The sequence below is a fragment of the Meriones unguiculatus genome, chromosome 7, assembly GCF_030254825.1.
Source record: "Meriones unguiculatus strain TT.TT164.6M chromosome 7, Bangor_MerUng_6.1, whole genome shotgun sequence".
Taxonomy (NCBI): domain Eukaryota; kingdom Metazoa; phylum Chordata; class Mammalia; order Rodentia; family Muridae; genus Meriones; species Meriones unguiculatus.
In genome coordinates, this window is record NC_083355.1 from 114,073,916 (window position 1) to 114,092,767 (window position 18,852).

At 47.0% G+C, this 18,852-nt stretch overlaps 1 long non-coding RNA gene across 10 annotated transcripts in view; it reads left to right on the forward strand.

Moving 5' to 3' along the window:
* Positions 1-18,852, forward strand: part of LOC110551782 (uncharacterized) — a 47,969-nt gene that overhangs the window by 17,686 nt on the left and 11,431 nt on the right. For 5 of the 10 annotated variants that reach the window (XR_009593135.1, XR_002476591.2, XR_002476593.2 and 2 more), the window contains one exon: positions 70-13,168. This is a non-coding gene — a long non-coding RNA (uncharacterized LOC110551782). Of the gene's footprint in view, positions 1-69; positions 18,298-18,852 lie in introns of those variants that run through there. The other 5 variants (XR_009593131.1, XR_002476592.2, XR_009593132.1 and 2 more) reach the window with 5 other exon arrangements.

The following is an 18,852-nucleotide window of genomic DNA, read 5'->3' on the forward strand; positions in this document are numbered from 1 at the left end:
TTCAAGTGTGGGACCCCAAAAGAATTTCTTCTTTTTCACTCTTCCAAATGAATGGGCCTTTCATTGCAGACTCTCCCTCTGGCTCTTGTACTAACTAGGATGGAAGCGCCCTTGTGAGTTGGGGCCTTCAAAGGGCCGAGGAGAAAAATGCAGACTGAGGGACCAGCTTCTCAAATAGGCTTCAAGCCTCCATGACCTGAGCTCACCCCCTGGAAATGTCTGGAAAACAGAGTGGGCAGGTTTTCTGTCTTCAAAGTTTCCATCTGAACCTCTTCAAGTTCTTTATTGTTCGGGGCTGAGACACTTGGGGACGGTAATGGGGACTCGCTTTTGTATCTGTCTTGAAAGGCCAAAATATTTTTATATTGCTGTAGACAAAGCCACCTATTTACAAATGAACTCTGTTCCGTCGTTTCCCACCAGGAAGACCGTACTATGTTTGTGTCTCTGTGTACTGTGGGGTCTTGAAACAGGTTTCTCATGGGGATGGCCATTCACTGGGGCCCAGAGGGGCAGAAGGGGAAGTGTCTACCCTGCCAAGGGGTCTGGGGAAGGAGGGGGGCTAGTCTCAGATCTGCCCTGTGTATGTCTAGGGGTAAGCCCTGGGAGAATCTGGTGCTAAAAGAACATATGCTGTGTTTGCCCCACATCTGCCATTTGTGTGTGTTTCTGGGCTGCGGGTTTGCATACTTTGGTGGTTAACTTGGTGAGAGGAAGTAGGAAGGGCCAAGAGGGCACAAATGCTCTGGTTTTCTTTTTGGGAGGCTGTTTCACTGGTGTGTGTTACATTACATAATAAATGTTTAGAAGGATGAATGAAAGAAGCATGAAGGAATAAAGAAACAAAATAGGTATAGAACTGAAGTGAGCAAGTCATGGTGGGAGCACACAGTCTCTTTGGTGCCCAGGCAATTAATGTGTCAATCAAAAAAAATGCTGAGTTGATAGGTATAGTTAGGGCCACATATAAACTAGTATTGGGTCATCATGGACCTAAGAAATGTTTAATTAAAGAAGAAATCCTGAGTAAAAGAAGAAAGGGGAGGTGGAACTGTCTAAGCCAACACTGAGATTTCAAGGCCCCTTAATATAAACAGATAGATGATGATGTGATCAGAGAGAGAAGGAAGCATAAAAGAAAGAAAACAAACAATCAAAATTAAATGAAACGAAATACTTAAAAAGTGTGTGTGTGTGTGTGTGGGGTTGTTAAAGAGAACCCAGCTGGGTTACATCACCGTGCTGGTGGTTAGTTAATCTGGGCACCCAGCTCCAAGGGGATGAGAGACAGCAAGTGAGAAAGCTGGGACACACAGGAAGATAAGCAAGACAAAGAGCAGTGAAGAAAGACAGAAAGGGAAAAATAAATCCTTTAGGCAGATAGATGAGTAGCCAGCTTCATGGGATGGTTAGGCTAGGATTCAAAATCGGACCACTTAATTCTAGTAGCAGAGGCTTAACTACTAAAAAGAAAGAAAGCAGGAAGAAAGGATTGTAGATGTAAATGCATAAGTGAGAGAAAGATAGGGAGCTTTCCTGGGCCTTAGATGGGTGTTTGCAGGTGACCTGATTGACTAGCCTGTGCAGCTGAGAAAGAACCAGAGAAGAAAGGGAAAAAAAGAAAGGTAATAATGCGCTCACAAATAGGTAGATGAATACAGATAGAAGACAGCACTGCTAGGGACAGGACGAAAGGCTGTGTCAGCAACTAGTTAATTCCCATCTGTGCTTCTGAGATGGACAATGACCCACCCGACCAAGAGACCTTTCAGGCATCAATATGTCAGAGAGGGCCTCAATGGGGCAATGGAGGAGAGGCCCATTAATAGCAGATTATGATGTATCCAATTAGGTGCACCTGCCCTCTGGAAGTGTAGAAACCAGTATTGAAATGGGGAAAAAAATAAAAGACTGAATGGATGCCTGAGTGCACAAATGAATGAATGAGAGAGAAAAAAAAAAAGATTTGCATTCAGTCTAAGGGGGAGGTTACTGCAGAGCCCCAGGGTCATCTGATCCCCCAGAGAATAAAAAGGCGAGAGAGTGATAGAAAGTAACAATAAGATGGGGAGGAATGAAAAGAAGTGCAGAAGATAATAAGTGGGACAATTAAGTCTAGGAGAGTGGACTTGTTTAACACAAGTCATCCATATTAATTCGAAATTGAGGCCCCGGGCTAGGGTGGAACTCTGGGCTTAGTCTCAGCCCTGAAAAACAAACAGAGAAAGCAAAATTATGGCCCAGAGGTTGTAAATATTTTTGTTGTTGATGACGGAACAAAGAGCTAGATAAATTGGGATATGGAGAGAGGGAAAGAGGTAGAAAAAATATTAGATGAACACAGGAGAAAAAACAGTTCTTAGATAAGTATACAAATATGATGAATACACACTATTATCTGTTGATTGTATTAAATAAATGAGTGGAGAGTCATCCATAAAAGAAAAAAATAATTGAAAAGAAACAAGTATAGGGGCAACCATGAAAAGATGAGCTAGAAATTTAGTAATTTAGTTAATCACTGCTGCACTCAGGCCGAGTAAGCAATAAGAATGTGCAAAGAAGTAAAGGAAGACACGAGGAATACAGAAAAGAGACAGGACAGACAGACACAATGAAAAAGTTGAGAACATAAATTAATATAGATGGACACATGTGCCTGAAAGGGTCTTACAAGGAAGACAGAGACAGAGAGAGAGAGCAAGAGAGAGAGAGAATGAACAAGAATTATAATTAATTCAAAACTGGGCTCCTGAGATAACTAAATTTCTCCTGAACTGAGGCACCAGCACAAGAAATTAAAGAACAAAAGAGCTGCAGGCAGACCCATGTGGAGAAGGCTCGGGACCCTCAGATCAGCCTTAATCGAAATCTGTGCACCTGAGGTCCATAAATAAAAGAATAAATATTGAAATAAAAGAGTGACAGAAAGAATGAATGGATACACGAATGACTGAATTAGAAATGGAAATGGCTAGAGCAGCCAGGAAGAAGTTGCCCACGGGAGTTTTGTTCATCTTATTCTGAGGTCCCTTAGTAAGAAGATACAAGGGAGAAGGGGAGAAGTCACAAGAAGAGAAAATGAAAGAGAGAGGGTGAAATGAGAAAGTAGTAAAGAGAGGAAGCCATATGTGGGTGCCTCGTAAGAGAAAGATCCGAGAGGATTAGTAACGAGGGTCTCATTAATCCTAAAGATCGATGAGGTAACCCAGGCCCAGGTTCTTACGTGGAGAGAGAATGGGGAGAGAGAAAAAAAGATGCAAAAAGGAGAGAAAGATAATAAAACAAGCAACATGATAAATGGGTAATTAAGAGAAGCTGTCTGGACAGAAATAGTAATGAGTTCCCATGCATAGTCCTTAAATAGATAAATACATTATACCTTTCAAAGAATGCATGAAAAATCGAGGACCACTATGGCCCCAAACAAGGCTGCACCTTCCGTTGCTGGAATAAAATACATGCAGCAGAGCAGCCATAAATAACAGTAAATACTTAACAGTAAAAGGTGACTAGACTTAGAGAGGAAGATTGCAAGCACAGATACTTGAGGGAGGAGATATTTGTTTTGCACATGGGGTTTTGACTAATACAATTATGTTCACAGGAAATTAATAGTTAAAAAAATCCAATCTAAGACACAGGAAAGACAAGGAAGGAAATAGATAGAGAGACAGGGTGAAGACTTGGGGTGGGATCAGCGTGCCTTTTTTTCATTCTGCATACCCTGGTTTATAAAAATAAGACTGCCAGGAACTGTAAGAGAGCTGAAATCTGGGGGGAAATAGGAAAGGAATGAACCTGAGGAAAAGGCGGAGGGATTTGCAAAGGGAGGGCTTCCAATATCTGAGCCTGTGGTTCTTTGGAAGGAATCAGATCTTAATGAATGCTTTTTGTGAATGAAGAGAAGATGGTAGAAATGTAGAAGGAAAAGAAGGAAGGGGGAAAAGGCAGAAGAGAGGGCGGAGCTTGCATGTGTCACATATTGACTGAGATTTGTCATGAATGGCTATTGGCCCTCTACAAGCTGCTCCCACACAGCCTAACTGGCTGGGAGCAGCTAGCTGAGGAAGACCCTAGCTTTGGACCACCATTGCCATTTCCTGGTTGCATGGGCCATTTCACTGTCTGTCACATTCTCAGCCCAAGAACACATCCCTGCCCAGTGCCCTATTCATAGACTTGGATACATGGCAAGGGCTCAGGCCCACGCCCAGGCCCTGTAGACCATTGCATGAATAAGGGGTGCTAAGCTCGGTGGGTATCTTGACCCACCCTTGGAAAGGACCTCCTTTGAGCCTGCTGTGAGGGGCCTTTGCCAACCAGGGGACAGGAGGAGGTCAGAGGGCAGGAGGCCTTGCTTGTTGCATGTCATCTCGGGTGTGAGTTACATCCAGAGTCTGGGGCAGGAAAGCAAGGGTGACCCGGAGGCCAGAGGCCCGGGAGCCCTGGTCAAAGCACTAGGATTCTTGTTCTTACAACTCTCTGAGATCAAGGTCACATCAACTCAGGGCTGTAGGCAAGAGTACCTCAGACGTGATCCTGGGTCCCAGTCCCTAGACATGCCACCCCTGGAGCCCGTTTCAAGGCCTTTCTTTCAGAATGTTTAAAGATGATGTATTCTGTAACTACTAAAAATCATGTTATACTGTGTGTTGAAACTGTCTTTTCACTCACCCCCATGAACTGCTGGGGGAGACATGGAGAGTTTATTCTGGTGCCCCCCTCTCTTCTTCTGTCCAGTTTTCTTCCTCTGTTCTGGACAAGATTTATACAGTTGTGTGTTGTGTGCTTGTGTCTCTCCATTAAAAAACAGTAACAGTCCCACTTGACTTCTCAATTCCTATTGGGGACATTAAAAATAAAAAAAAGAAAGAAAGAAAGAAAAAATTCTTACCAAGTGCCCAAGCAGGATGAGAATAGTTTGGCTGGACCCGGGGGGCATGTGCAGACCTGAGGGTAGGTGGACAGATAGGTTATGTAAGGGGGCTCTGGTGAGAGCCATGTCCAGGCCCAATACATAGAAAGCATGGGCAGGTTGGGGTGGGTGGGCCTGCTGTTACACCTGATTTGCTGGAGATCTGAGTCACCAGCAAGGAAGAGGGCCCCAGGATGAAGAACTTCCCTCAAGTCTTTAGGATCACAGGCAGGATGTGCTGGAGTGAGCTGGCTGAAGAAGGAAGATGGGCACTCCCTACGCTTCCAGCTTCCAGCTTAGTGTAGGCTCTGGATAGATGGCAACAGCCTCCGATCGTGGAAGACACGAACTTCACGTGTCAGAAGCCACCTTCTGTGCCCCCAGCACCACGTGTCTGGGCCACGTGAGCAACGCCACGTGGGCCTGACGTGGAGCTGGGGCCGCAGGGGTATGCTGGCCTCCTCTTTCCGAATCTGGGTCTCCAGGCTCTGCCTCGGCGTTATCATCCCTGGGACACCTGCTGACCTGGCTCCTGAAGATTGTCCAGACAAGCCCGAGTGACCCTGTGAGATAAGAGGGGTGGGTGGAGATGCTCAGAAGAAAGAGACCAGAAGGGCTATTGCATGGGGCTCGCATGGAGGTGTTTAGGCAAGGCTGCAAGATGGCCAACATGGGTGAGGAGAAGGGCATGGCTAACTATAGGCTATGGGAGGGAGGACAGTGACATGAGGCAGTGTGGCAGTGGGTCTCTAGGTGGGCCTTGTCTCAACATTCCTGCCGGGAGATTGGAGGGGTGCCATGGGTTCCTTTGGGTCAGTGGGACCCACTGCTGCCTTGGAGGCCATAAGGACTTGGGTTGGTGACTTCTGAGTCACCTTGGGAATAAAGAAGGATGGGTCCAGCTGTTTTGAGTCTCTGACTCTTAATCAGATCTGGAATTGCAAGCATCTCTAGTTCTGCGGTTCTGAGGGTGACAGTTGGGTTCCCCAGGATATATGTGGGGAGGGTGGTCTGCATGTGCTCCAAAACTGGGATCCTAGCACCTCTGCCTGCTCAGGGCTGTTTTAGACACCTTTCTTTCTTTTCAATACTACAAAACAAGACAGATTTATTCTTCTGATTGACACTCATGTGCACTACACAAAGTCCTTTTTCTGATGATACTGGGACCTACAGCTCTCCTTGGCTCCCCCTGCAGCTTCCAACCCATCCTTGGGGCAGGTGGACCAAAGCCCCTGGTGTTTTCTGAGGTGAAATTGTCAATGTAAAGATGTGTAACTCAGAGCAGGATTACACCCCAACTCCGCCCTCCACGCACTCCATTTTTCTTTTCTGCCTTCCAAATTCTTGTCTTATGAGCACAGTTTTTTCTTTTAATGAACATCCTCCCACCCCTTAAAGCCTCATTGACATTGTTTACTTTTGGTTGTTGTTGTGTACTGTCTGTTGCAAGAACATTGTGTCCATGTTTTTTTCTTTGCTTCATACTCTCTCTCCCCTGCTTGGGTTTCCTCTGAATGGCTACACCATCGTGATTTACCCATGTGACTCTCCCTGGTGCATGATTATCTCCTTTTTTACGTTACACGTGACATCTCAACCCGTGGCTTTACACAACCAGCTTTCCTGGCTGGCTGTAGCACTTCTGCACATCTAATTCTTACCATGGCCTCTTCCTTTTCATGTTGCTTCCCTCTGCTACACTGTGAGCCCACTCAGGGCAAGGAGTTTGTGGGGCTGAGCTCTGTATCTCTCATAGGCTGTATATGAATGTCTGATGGGTATATGTGGAAGGCTGGATAGGTATGAATGACAGTGATTGAGCGGTTGGCAGATGAGAGGATAGATGAATGGATTAATGAATGAGTGAGTGAGTGAGTGAGTGAGTGGTTTCTCTGGGTCTGAGCTTCCTGGATGAAAGATTAGGGGTGTTTGAATGGCCGTTGATTGATTTCAGGAGGCCCACAGTATCTTACCATGTCCATTGATGTGTTAGTATTTAAAGTGATGTATTAGTGTTTGAGATATCTGCTAGTTTTTCCCCCTCTGTTAATAAATGCTTCCGCATGGATTTAAAACTTGTTCTAATTACTAATGAAGGCTGAACACTTTTCACCCATGTTTGTTAACAAATTGTATCTTATCTCTGTGAACTGTTTGTCCAAGTCCAGTGGGTCATGGCTTTATACAGGTATTGGTCATGGGTGGCCTTAGGTTAGGTGAGGGTCTCTATCTTCTTGTGGCGACCCTGTTGGGAGAGGGCCTTTCTCAGAAATTTATAGAATGGTATGGGAGGACCAGCTGACCTTCCAGGTCAGTCTGACTTGAGAATTTCCTTACCCTGGGAAATAGGGAGGGTGATATCTTCCACTAGCAGGCAGGAGACATTTTTAGGCTTGCAACTGGGTGCAGCATGCCTTCACAGCTTGTGAACTCTGACCTGTCTCGTGTACCTCTTGTGTTTTGGCGGTCATCCATCTTGTCCTGCCTAGTGATGGATGACACCTTCTGACTATCCACCTATTTTAAGAGCGTAGACCACAGACCCAGTTCTCACAGGCGGTGGGTTCTTAGTGTTCTGTGATGCACCTGCATAAATCCCTTAGCTCTGGCCTGCATTTATGTCTCAGTGGCCACTGTGGTTTTTCCATAATGAATGGGAAATTCATTTCAGGACTGGTGTGAACTGCCTCAGGTTCAGTCCTGCGAGCAAGACCACTCAGTGGTCTCTGCTCTTCCCTTCACAGCCTCATTACAGGGAAGTTGCTGCCATTTGGGTAGGGAGTATACTCCAGGAGAGCTCATCCCTGCCTTCCAGAACACCCTCCCACCCCTCTAATATAGCACTTAGCGTGTCTGCCTGTGTTCAGTTCTCTCACCCCATGCTTATCTTGGCATTAAAGCTTGGGAAGCCAGTGTTGATTTTCAACATGACTTTACATCATCCACCCATCCGTCTGTCCATCCATCTATCCTTCCATCCATCCTTCCATCCATGCATCCATGCATTGAATCTCCATCACTTGACCTGGTGCTTTGGGCTTCTCCTGAAAGCAAACCCTTTCACCTTGGGCAAGCTGTGTGGCACCATGGGCTGTGGTCATCAAGCAATGCCCCACTCCCCCATTTTGCAGCCTCCAACTCCTAGGTCACAAGCACATCCCAGCTGGATCCCATAACCACAGCTTCTCCTCCACGACGCTTCTCACACATCACACACTTCTACCGTGATCCATGAGGTTGACCCCTCCCACCATAAGCAGAACTGCCTCCCCAGGCTTCACCCTCCCTGGTGCATGGTCCCTGTTGCAAGCTTTGCCTTCAGCCTTGCAGCTTCCTCCACCAGATGGCAGTGGTTGTAACTCATGTGCCCATCCCTCTACTCCTTCATTTGTTCTTTGAGAGTCAGCAAGCATCTTTAAAAATTAGCTAGTGCTATACTAGAGTTGGCTCACCAGGACTCACTCCACCACTGCCCTTTGAAAGAAAAGATGGGGACATTTGTAAAGAAGCTGTGTTTGTGTGTCCAATAAGGTGAGCTCCTTGATTTCAATTCAAACTTCAGGCCTGAGTTCTATTGCTAGCTTGATTGCTCTCTCCAACTTTGTTCCTCACACAACTAGGTTGATTAGTAATCAGCAAACTCTGTTCTCTGGGCGCTCAGAAATCATAGCCCGTATCTTTGAGAGGCCCAAAGGGGAGTGGACTGAGCACTCAATAGCTGGCTCTGGCTGCGAGCAGGCTTTCAAGGCTGGGAGATGCCCTGACCTTCAACAGGGATGCTCGGAGCGTCATTCTGGCTACTATTGAGCTTGGATAATGCTTGGCTCATTTTTAAAGAAAAGTGCAGGAGATGGTTGCTTCTACAGGTGACAAGGATCATGTCCCAGGGTCCTTTCTGATCAATCTATTCACAGACCAGGGTGGGCAAGGTACAGGGCATTGTGTATTTGAGGGGGTCCCAAAGTAGGAGACACCTTCCTCCAGCTTTCTTCTCTGGAGGAGTAGAGACGCAGGTCTCTTCTGAATTCTGTGTCTCACCAAAGGTGTAGGGATCGACAAAGCCAGGCCCTGGAGCTGGACAAATTGTGCGATGGATTTTATCTGAGAGCTTGAGTCTGTCTTTTATGGTAGGGACCATGGTGTCCACCTTTCAGGGCTATTGTGAGGATTGGTATAACTGGACATTTCTGTGATTCTAGAAGGCAGTGTATGTGTCCCTGGGGGTGTGCCAGAGCACTGGGAACCCTAGCCCCAGGGTGGGGGTGGTCTTTCTCTGGCATAGTTGGGGGTGGTTTTGTTTTGTTTCTGATCAAAGGGTATATGCTAAATTTGTGTATTATTTTTCATATAAACTAGGGACTTCCACAGCATGGTTTGGGAGGCTTTTTAGGTAGTACCTCTGCCCTCCCTCCTACCTCGGACACATCCACACCCACCCACCTCTTCAAGAGGTTGGGGGTGCCTTCAGCTTTGTAACTGAGGACCATGCCCCTGAGTCAGGCCTGAATATGGCACCTAATTACCTTCCTATCCAAAAACCTCTTCCCAGGGGAATATTTGGCATGGTTTGCCAGACAATATTGTCCCTTTCCCAGGGTCTACCCCCCCCCAGCAGCATCAGGCCATACTGCCTGAGGTCTGGTGCCTACCACAGTGCCTGGCTAGGGGTAGGAGCTCACTTACCTTCTTATGTTGTGTTTGAGTAAATAGACTGGGCAGCTAACAATTGTAACCAGCCCCAGGGACAGATGTATTTGAATCCTTATCAAATCACCTCATTGTATTTCTCTCTTCCCTAACCTGTTAACCAACTATTGCTGTATTGCAGTGGGATTTTGCATAGCGCCTTGTTGTTTTCCATGCTAAGTAAAGGAATATTGTTTGCTTTCTGGTGAGAGCCTGTTTCTCCATCTGTCACTTTGCCCTTCTCACCCATAGTCTTCTTTTCTCTCAGGTGTGTGTCACTGGAAAGCCTACCTCACAGGGTTGATGTGAGGGCCAAGGGCTGAGCCACTGTGACAGTGTGATTAAATGCTGGCTGTCCCCAGGAATGGTGGCCTGATGGGGTTGGCTCGAAATCACAACCCAAAGCCCTTATTAGTAGTCACTGAATAAAGAGTCAGTATCGACCTTAACCTGAGGTTGTATTTCCAACAGTTGATGCAGTGTGCAAAGCAGGCTGTGAGTGGCTGGCTGTGTGGTCCAGGCTAAATGCTTGTGTGGTTAATGCATGTCGCCTTCTCCACTCCATCATGGTGGCTGATACTTCTTCTTATGTGCAGGCCAAAGCTGGCTGGGCTGGGCCACTGTGCTTTGGGGGTGTTCTATGAAGGGTGGTATGTGCTAGGTGATGCTTTTGCAAGCTTGTATTTCTGAGTGTGTCAATTATATGTCCCTGGGCCAGTGGCAAGAACCAAGGGTCAATAGAGGGCTTCCAAATAATGGCACCTTTGAGTTTTTTTTTTTTTAATGCCTTCCTCCACTTTTAGCTGGTGGGCCTGGATGCTTATTCTCCTCACTCCCCCTTCTTTCACCATCAGGAGATGAGAAAATTAGTTTCCCCTATACCCAACCCTGCTTTTACCTACGTTAGGTCTCTCTCACACCCAGAGTGCTCCCATTCTGCAGATGGGCAGACTGAAGGCCAAGTACAATATTTCCAGTTTTGTGTTAAAAACTCTTTCCACTCCACCAAACAAAGCCTCAGCAAGTTCTTCAGGTTTACCCTTGCCTGATCCTAGCATGCATTCACTTAGTATCTCACTGTCCACCTACAAGTTTCCCAGCAGAGTGAGGCATGAAGGGAGGAGTGAGGAGGCTGCATCTGTCCAGGTCTCCTGGTTCCACAGTGGCCTGGTCATTATCTGCCTAGGTGGGATCTTGGCTTATTTCCTTCTAGGGTCTTTCCACATCATTGAATTCCATCCCCAGTCCTTGTCCTGTGACTATGAGGGTGGGGCTACTTCTATTTTCCCACTCTCTGTTCATTCCTACTCCACAGAAACTCTCAGCTTTTCTTTTGCCTCTGGCTTTTAAAGCACTGGTGTCTCAGCCCTAGCTGCCTTTTTGCTCTTGGTATTGTCACTGTGTCCTCTGGGTACAGGAGTCTGTATTTTTTCATTCTTCCCTCTGGCCGTATTGCCTTAGCCCCATTGAGATCCTGATTCTGTGTCCCCCAGGCTGTGTTCTGGGCCCTGCAGTGTGGCCATTGCTATTCATCACCTGTCTTTGACAAGTTGTTGGAAGCTTTGCTTCTGTACTCTGGGGTTTCTTGGTAGGGACCGGTGGTAGGGACCTTTGCTCAGGTAATTTTGAGTATGGGTCCAGGGGCCTGGGTTCAGATGGGCCTTGGTCCCCTTGCAAGCCAGGTTTATGGTGACTCTGTTAGGTATCTTGGAGGTAACAAAAAAATCAGGGGCCTGGTAATTAGGAAACACTTAGGTTTTGGCCAAGCTGTACTTAAACTCCAAGCTCTAGGCCTGCTCCAACCTAATGTCACCCTGCCTCTTGTAGGAGTGGGTGCCGAATACTTGCTCTGTGATGGAGGAAGCAGATGCAGATTAGTGGATGACTTTGAGGCCTTTACTGGTGTCTCCCCACGAAGTCTGTAGAAGCCCCGAGGCCTCTTACTGGGGTCTAGTCAGCCACAGGGGTCCCTCTGGGTAGAAACATGGCTTTGTGGATATTTATGTCTAAGATAAAGCTTTTGGTGGACTAAAATGTCCTCATTGAGGTTTTGGCCTGGGTGATTCTGAAAAGGCTTCATTTGGCAATTCTCAAATTCTAAGGAGGGCTTGCCTGTGCCCATATACTCTCTGGGTGAAAGGTAATTTCACCCCCAAAGCCTCTGTCCCCACCATTAGTGACAATCAGCATTGACTTGAAAGTTACTTGGGACACAGCCATGAGTACCTGGCCGACTACAGATAGAGGCGATTGAAATGCAGATCTTGGTTTCTTATTTTCTCTAGAGTACTACTTGTGCACATGGGTATGAGTGGAGTTCCAAGGGTCTTGCCCATTTGGGCTTTGGACCTTTTTTCCTTTTTTTTAAACAGTTGAACCTTAAGCAGATTACCTGGACCATCCAGAGCCTCAGTTTTCCCTCCTACAAAAAGGGGTGTCATTGGTGATTGCTTAGAGAATGGCCAGGATACTGTCTTGTGGTGGCTGAAGAGAATCAAGGTCTGGGTTCTGGTCCATTCTATCCCCTTGCTGACAGTGTGGTCTTGGCTGTTTGCCATGACCTAGAACTAATCAAACCAACCCACCTGTTGTGATTATTGGGGGATGGGGGAGTCAGGAGGATTATTCATGTGAAAATGAGTGTTTTGATGCTTGGTATACAGGTGCTCATGTGCGCCACTCTGCATTGGCTGATGTAGAGGGGGCAGTGGAACTGGTTCAGGTGTGCCCTGGTTTCTGAAACATCAGGTTCATGTGAAATTCTGGCAGGGTGGAAGGCTGGAGAGTAGCACTGACCCAGCTCTGGAGAGACAGAGATAAAGGCGAGAGATTGGTATTAAAGTCTGAGACTCAGTAGTTTTGTTGGGGGACATTGAGGGGCAAGTAGGAGACAGACTAGGGTGAGCATTTAGAAGAAGCCTCCAAGGGGCCCACAGCTGAAGTCTTTGGAAAAGCAGCACAGTTTCATAGAGAATGGGTTGGCTAGAAACCTTGGGTGATGTGTGAGAAAGAAGGAAAAAATATTCAAGAATGGGTTAGTGAGGGCAGGAGCTGGTGGCCAGCTATTGCCCTCCTTCCATGGCTGCCCCAAAGTGGGGCCTTCTACATAGCTCAGACTTGCTGAGCACAGGACTGGGTTGTCCCCTCCAGGCCCTAGCCTGCCTGGTGCATGAGAACTTTTGTCAGCCACAGGGATGGGCAGCAGATGGCCTTCATGTGCAGCTGTGTCTCTCTCAGCTTCTACAGCCACGGGGACGCTTTGCACATTTCCTGTGGGACATGCTGGACCCAAGACTCTGGACCCGGGCCTCCCCTTGAGTAGAGAGACCCATCTACTGACTGACTGAACTGTGCTGATCTGGGGGTCAGGCACGTGGCCTTGATCCCTGTCCATGGACCCTGAGACTTGGGGGAAAGCTGTTGAGTCTTTGCTGACTCCACAGTTATGAAATGGGCTCAGATTCCCACCTCACAGGGCTGTTGTGAGGCAGCTGCTATGTGCTTAGAAGCATGGGGCCTGGTGGCTCATGGTGCTTTCAATAAATGTTTGTCTTAACTAAAGCAGTGATGGCTGTGCTACTAATATGAAGAAGGGTGGGTGTCTTGCTGGGGCTTCCTTTTGCCGTGTAATGGTTCGGAGGAACTGCCTCATATCCCTTAAATTATGTTTGTCCTGCCTGGTGCGATACTCGGGGCCTGTGCTTGGTGGGTTCAGAAGAAAGCCCAGCCTGCCCTTCCCCTCGTGTGCTCACGATGTCAGTTTTCTTCCGGCAAAGAGACCAAGCAGGAAGTGTGGGAGGTCTGGCTTTGGAGCCTGAGGGGCTCACAGCTCCGGTCCTTGGAGCTCCAGAGAGAATGTTGCTCCGGGGCTGAGTTCTGTGCACCCCCCTTGCCCTCCACTTTCCCCGGGGGCCATGCCAGGGCCCTAGCTGAGAAATCATCATGACCCAGATGGGTTGGTCCAACTGGGACTTGGGCCAATACGGCTCAGATATTCCCCTGCCAGGCATCAGGTATGCTGGTGGAGTGTGGGGAGGTGTTCCCTACCCTCATGACTTCTGAGGGAACTGGGGGGTGGACAGTCAGGCTGCCTGAGCAGTCTGGGGCCAAGAGGAGGGAGTTGGTAGCAAGTGGGAGGGGAAATGGAGCTGAATGCTGGTAGCTCCTGGCTCTCCTAGAGCAGATGACATGAACATCATCCCAACTAAGAAGAAGGTGACCATAACCACCACAGCTTCCACATGACTACGACCAACACAGTTGCTACTCATCGAACAGCATCTGCCACGACCACTGTTGCCTTTGCTGCTGCCAGTATTGCCAGCCCCTCCCCCTTCTCCTTTCCTTTTTCCTCTGTCAATCCTTTCTCTTCCTCTTTTTCTTCTGACTTCTTTTCTTCTTCCTCTGCTTCTTCCCTATACATCTCTTTCCTTTTCTCCTTTTGATTCTTCTTCCTTTTCCTTTTTCTCTTCATTCCCCTTTTGTCTTCCCTCCTCTACTTCCTCATCTCACAGAGAAGCAAGTTAACAGCTCTTCAGGTAAAGGCAACTGCAAGTACACAGGACTGAGCATCCTCCCTCTGCTGAAAGCACCACCTTGAAAGAACTGGACACGGGAGCCTGGAAAACCAATTCCAGCTGTGTATGGGACTATGTCCTGTGTGGCTGATGAGCCAAATTGCAGGTGACAGTGAGAAGACATATCTCCGGAAGTTGTGCCCAGCCAAGAGCATCCAAGAGTCCTGAGAAGCCATTTCTGTGGTGAACAGAGCCTTATTATAAAGCTCAGGCTTCCAGAGTGAGTGCCCTAAGGATGCTTCACAGAAAAGACCTCTGCTTCAGCCTCTGAGGGCGCCCAGCTGTCCAGAAAAAAAAAAAAAGACTTTCTTTATGTTCCAGAGAAAACACCTCATCTTTTGACAAGCCTCAAGTTTTGTCAGCATCTATAAGTGGCGTTCTGTGTTTATAGTCCAGCTCAGAATCCCAAGCGCCAGCCTCTGATGAAGCTCAGACATCCTGAATTAAGAGTATGCTGATATCCCTGGGCCAGGATGCCAATTCCAGTCCCTGGCAGACTTTGGACATTCAGAATAAGTTCTTCTTTTGGTATCTCAGAGCCCAGAGCCCATCTTTAGCCTCTAATGGACCTCAGGGACTCAGAAGTCAGAACTTTGTTGATGCTCTAGAGATGGGACTCTTACTCTACCTCTTGTGTACAGTAGAGCCAAAAGTCCAAAAAGAGGGACTTCTTTGACATTCTAGTGCCAAGCTCCAGCTGTAGCCTCTAACGAAACTCAGCTCATATTCTAGAGCCGAAGCTTAGCTTCAGTCCCCAGTGAAGCAGAAACATCTGGACTGTAGGGCCCATTCAATGTTCTTGAGCTGGAGACCCATCTTGAGTCTCTCACAATGCCCAAAAGCCCCAGAGAAATGAATATAATTGACAATGAAGGGTCATAATGCCACCTGTAATTTTTGAAGGGCTCAGAAAGAGACTTTGCTATTCTAGAGCTAGGACTATGGCTCATCTCCAGTGAAGCTCATATGTGCAGAATCAAGGACCTCTTTGACTTTCCAGAATCAAGGCTCCATCTCTCTCCTCAGTGTCCAGTACTGACTCTCTTGACACTCTAGACCTGACTTGGATTTGAGTCTTGAGTGATACTCAGAAAATGGGTGCTGTAGAGCAAAACCTTCACCGCCCAGATATCCAGAAAGGGGTCCCTCCATGGTGTGCTAGTACCACAGGACTTCATCTCTAAGCCCTTGGTGAAACTCAGATTTCCTAGATCAAGGGGGTTCTCCATGATGTTCTAGAACCAGGGTTTCCACCTCCATGCTTTGATGATGCTTTTGTGTCCAGAAAGAGGGTCTTACATGATTTCTAGAACCAAGACTTCACCTCCAGCCTTTTATGCCTCCAGTCTACAGAGAAGCTTAGATGTCCAGAAATGACATTCTCCATGTTCTAGAACCAGGACTCTGCCTCCAGCCTTTAATGTCCAGGTGTCCAGAAAGGGAGGACCTTCTTTGACAGGCTAGAAGCATTACTGCGCCCCCAGCCTTTGATGATGTCCAGATGTCCAGAAAGGGGACCTCCTCTATGTTCCGGAAGCCTGGCTCCACCTCCAGTCTTTGATGATGTCCAGATATCTGGAAAGAGGGTCTTCCACGATTTCTAGAACCAAAACTTCACCTCTAGCCTCTCATGCCTCCAGTCTCCAGTGAAGCTTAGGTGTCCAGAAAGGGGAACTCCACTATGTTCCAGAAGCCTGGCTCTACCTCCAGCCTTTGATGATGTCCAGATATCTGGAAAGAAGGTCTTCCACGATTTCTAGAACCAAAACTTCACCTCTAGCCTCTCATGCCTCCAGTCTCCAGTGAAGCTTAGGTGTCCAGAAAGGGGAACTCCACTATGTTCCAGAAGCCTGGCTCTACCTCCAGCCTTTGATGATGTCCAGATGTTCAGAAAGAGGGTCTCCACTACGTTCCAGAAGCCTGTCTCCACCTCTAGTCTTTGATGTCCAATTTTCCAGAACGAGGGGCCTTCATGATGTTCTACAACAAAGACTGTATTTTCATTTTTGGACGAAGCAGAGACATCTCAAAAGAGGGTCCTCCTTAACATTCTAGAAATAGAATCCCAGCTCCAGTCTCTGAAACTTGGACACCCAGAAGGAGCGCTTCTTAGTGTTCACAACGAGGTCTGCAGTCTAGTCTCCAGTGATGATCAGAGGTTCAGGACTACGGACCTTTTTCCATGTGTTAACGCCAAGAATCCAGCCAAGAATTGTCAGTGAAGCTCAGATGTCTAGAAAGAGAGACTTTCTTGAATTTTCTAGATCTAGAATTCCATTTCAATATCTAATGGAGCTTGGGTGTTTAGAAGGAGATTTTCATATTGTTTTAAAGATAGAGGAATATGGACATTTTTCATATGCTAATGCCAAGAATCCAGCCAAGAATTGTCAGTGAAGCTCAGATGTCTAAAAAGAGACTTTCTTGATTTTTCTAGATCTAGAATTTCATTTCAATGTCTAATGGAGCTCAGGTGTTTATCAAGAGAGACTTCCATATTGTTCTAATGATGCAACTCTGATGACGTTCAGTTATGCTCAGCAAGAGAGACTCCTTTGTTCTTCTAGATTGGAGATTGCATCTGTACCCTCTGGTGAAGTTCAAATATCCAGAAAGCAAGACATATGTGATGTTTTAGAGTGGATGAACTGTCTAGAAGAAGAGACTACATTGGTGTTCTAGAGCAGAAAGTCAAGCTCCAGTTTTGGAGAAAAACTCAGATATCTGGAAGTGGAGGGAAAAAAAAACTTGGAGACTTTGGGCTTTCCTGGAACAGTGATGAGTATGTCCAAAGTTTGACTCGAGACTGGAAAGGGCAGACAGTACTTTTTTTGTGTCCCATGGCATTCAGTGACACTACCATGCAAGAAGGTTTCAAATTTACAGAAGAAAAAACTTAGAAAAGAAACTCCTGGTAGCAGAACCAAGTGCTTTAAGAACATGAAAGGTGATGTCACGGAGTGGAGATAACGAACGTTCAGTGATGCTTGAACAGTATGTAATGCCATAGCAAAGCACCATTTTTTGCTTTTTAGTTGTATTGGACTCAAAGCTGTCCACCAGCTTTGACCCCACAGGAATGCCAAGTTGGCTGGACCCTGGAATGTAACCCAAGCTAGTTTCTGCGGCTAAGCTCCTCTCCAATGCAAGATGCTAAATGCCCACTCAACGGCTTGTCAATCTGTGACCTCAGAGCCGGTTAGAAAGGGCTTCTCTGCTTCCAGCAATATAAGTTCACTGAGTTCGAGTCTTGGGCCATGTCAAGATGATTGTGATGACTGTAAAGACTGAGGCAGCCACAAAGGAGACCCCCAAATACCTGGAGGCATGGACCCCGACATTCCAGCTGAGGCAATGTTTGGAGGTGAAGTCTTGTACTTTAGCATCTTTTGTGGTCTAGGAACATGGTTGACCCCACACTGTTTACTGAGTTTGAGAGATGACAAATAAGAGAAAAAAATAGCTACTTATTCAGAAAGTGCAAGAGCATCATGGAGGACTCCAGTCTGTGACAAAGAATGTAGCCACTTGGAGGAGGGAGCCTTGAATGTCATTCTGGACAGGCCAGCTGGACAGCCTATACCCTGGGGCTTCTAAAGACTTGCTCTCAGCACCTATGCTATTCCTACATGATTCCATCAGTGTCTCTCCCAACATGACTCTTTATTTACCTGGAGTGCAGAGGAAGGGAAGCAGCTAGCAGGACTTCCTGAGAAACCCGCTGATGATGCCACCATCATTTTGGTGATATTTCCTGTACGTTCAGATGAATTTGGACTGTGTACACAAGAATTTCTTTGAGTGACTGGAATTCTAGACCTGGGATGGAGTGAAAGAGCAACAGCGTCTTCGAGGACTGTCCTATCTCGTTCCTGCTCTCATCTGGCTGAGTTATTTTTGAAGATTTCCAAGAACTGGTGATTGCTGAGTTCCTAGACATCTCTACAACAGATTTCGAGGCCAAACGAAAGACTGCTGAACCACATTCGTGAGATGAATAGAGCGCATATCTCCAAAGACGCCGCTACTACGCAGCTGTACACGCAAGACGTGGGCAGAAGGTGGTCGTGTCACGAAGACTTCAGTGTCATCAGGCACAGTTTCGCACTTGAGGTAGATGTGGGGTCTGGTGTATAGCTTCAGTGGTAGAGTATTTGCCTAGCATGTTTGAGGTCCTGGGTTCCATCACTAGCTCTGATCCCCCAAACAAGGGAGAGAGGGTGAGAAAGATACGAAAGAACAACAGAGAATAGTACCCTTTGTTCTGTCTAGGTACTACTGTGTCTTTGCATAGGCCCAATTCATCCCTCTGGCGTCGGTTTCCCCATTACTCCATTTCTTCTTTTCCAGGCTGCTGCAGGTCCTGTCTGTCTTCTCTCTATCCACCTGGTTCTGTAACTCATAGCATTCAGTGTCAAGTGGTGTGGTCCAGATGACTGAACTTGATGAGTGATAGCTGCTGGACAAAAGAGAGAAGAGGCAGGGAGATGGATTGATGACTCCAGGAGAGGAAAATCATAGTCTCTGACCCTCTTAGGAGGAGCTGAGTTCTCTAATATTCCGAGCTCAGTGTGGAGAGCTTGTGGCTTGGAGATGCTTGGGTCACAGTTTTCTCCAGATGACTGTAATTTTCCTCTTGTCCTCACTGGCAGCTGACATAATGGAGGC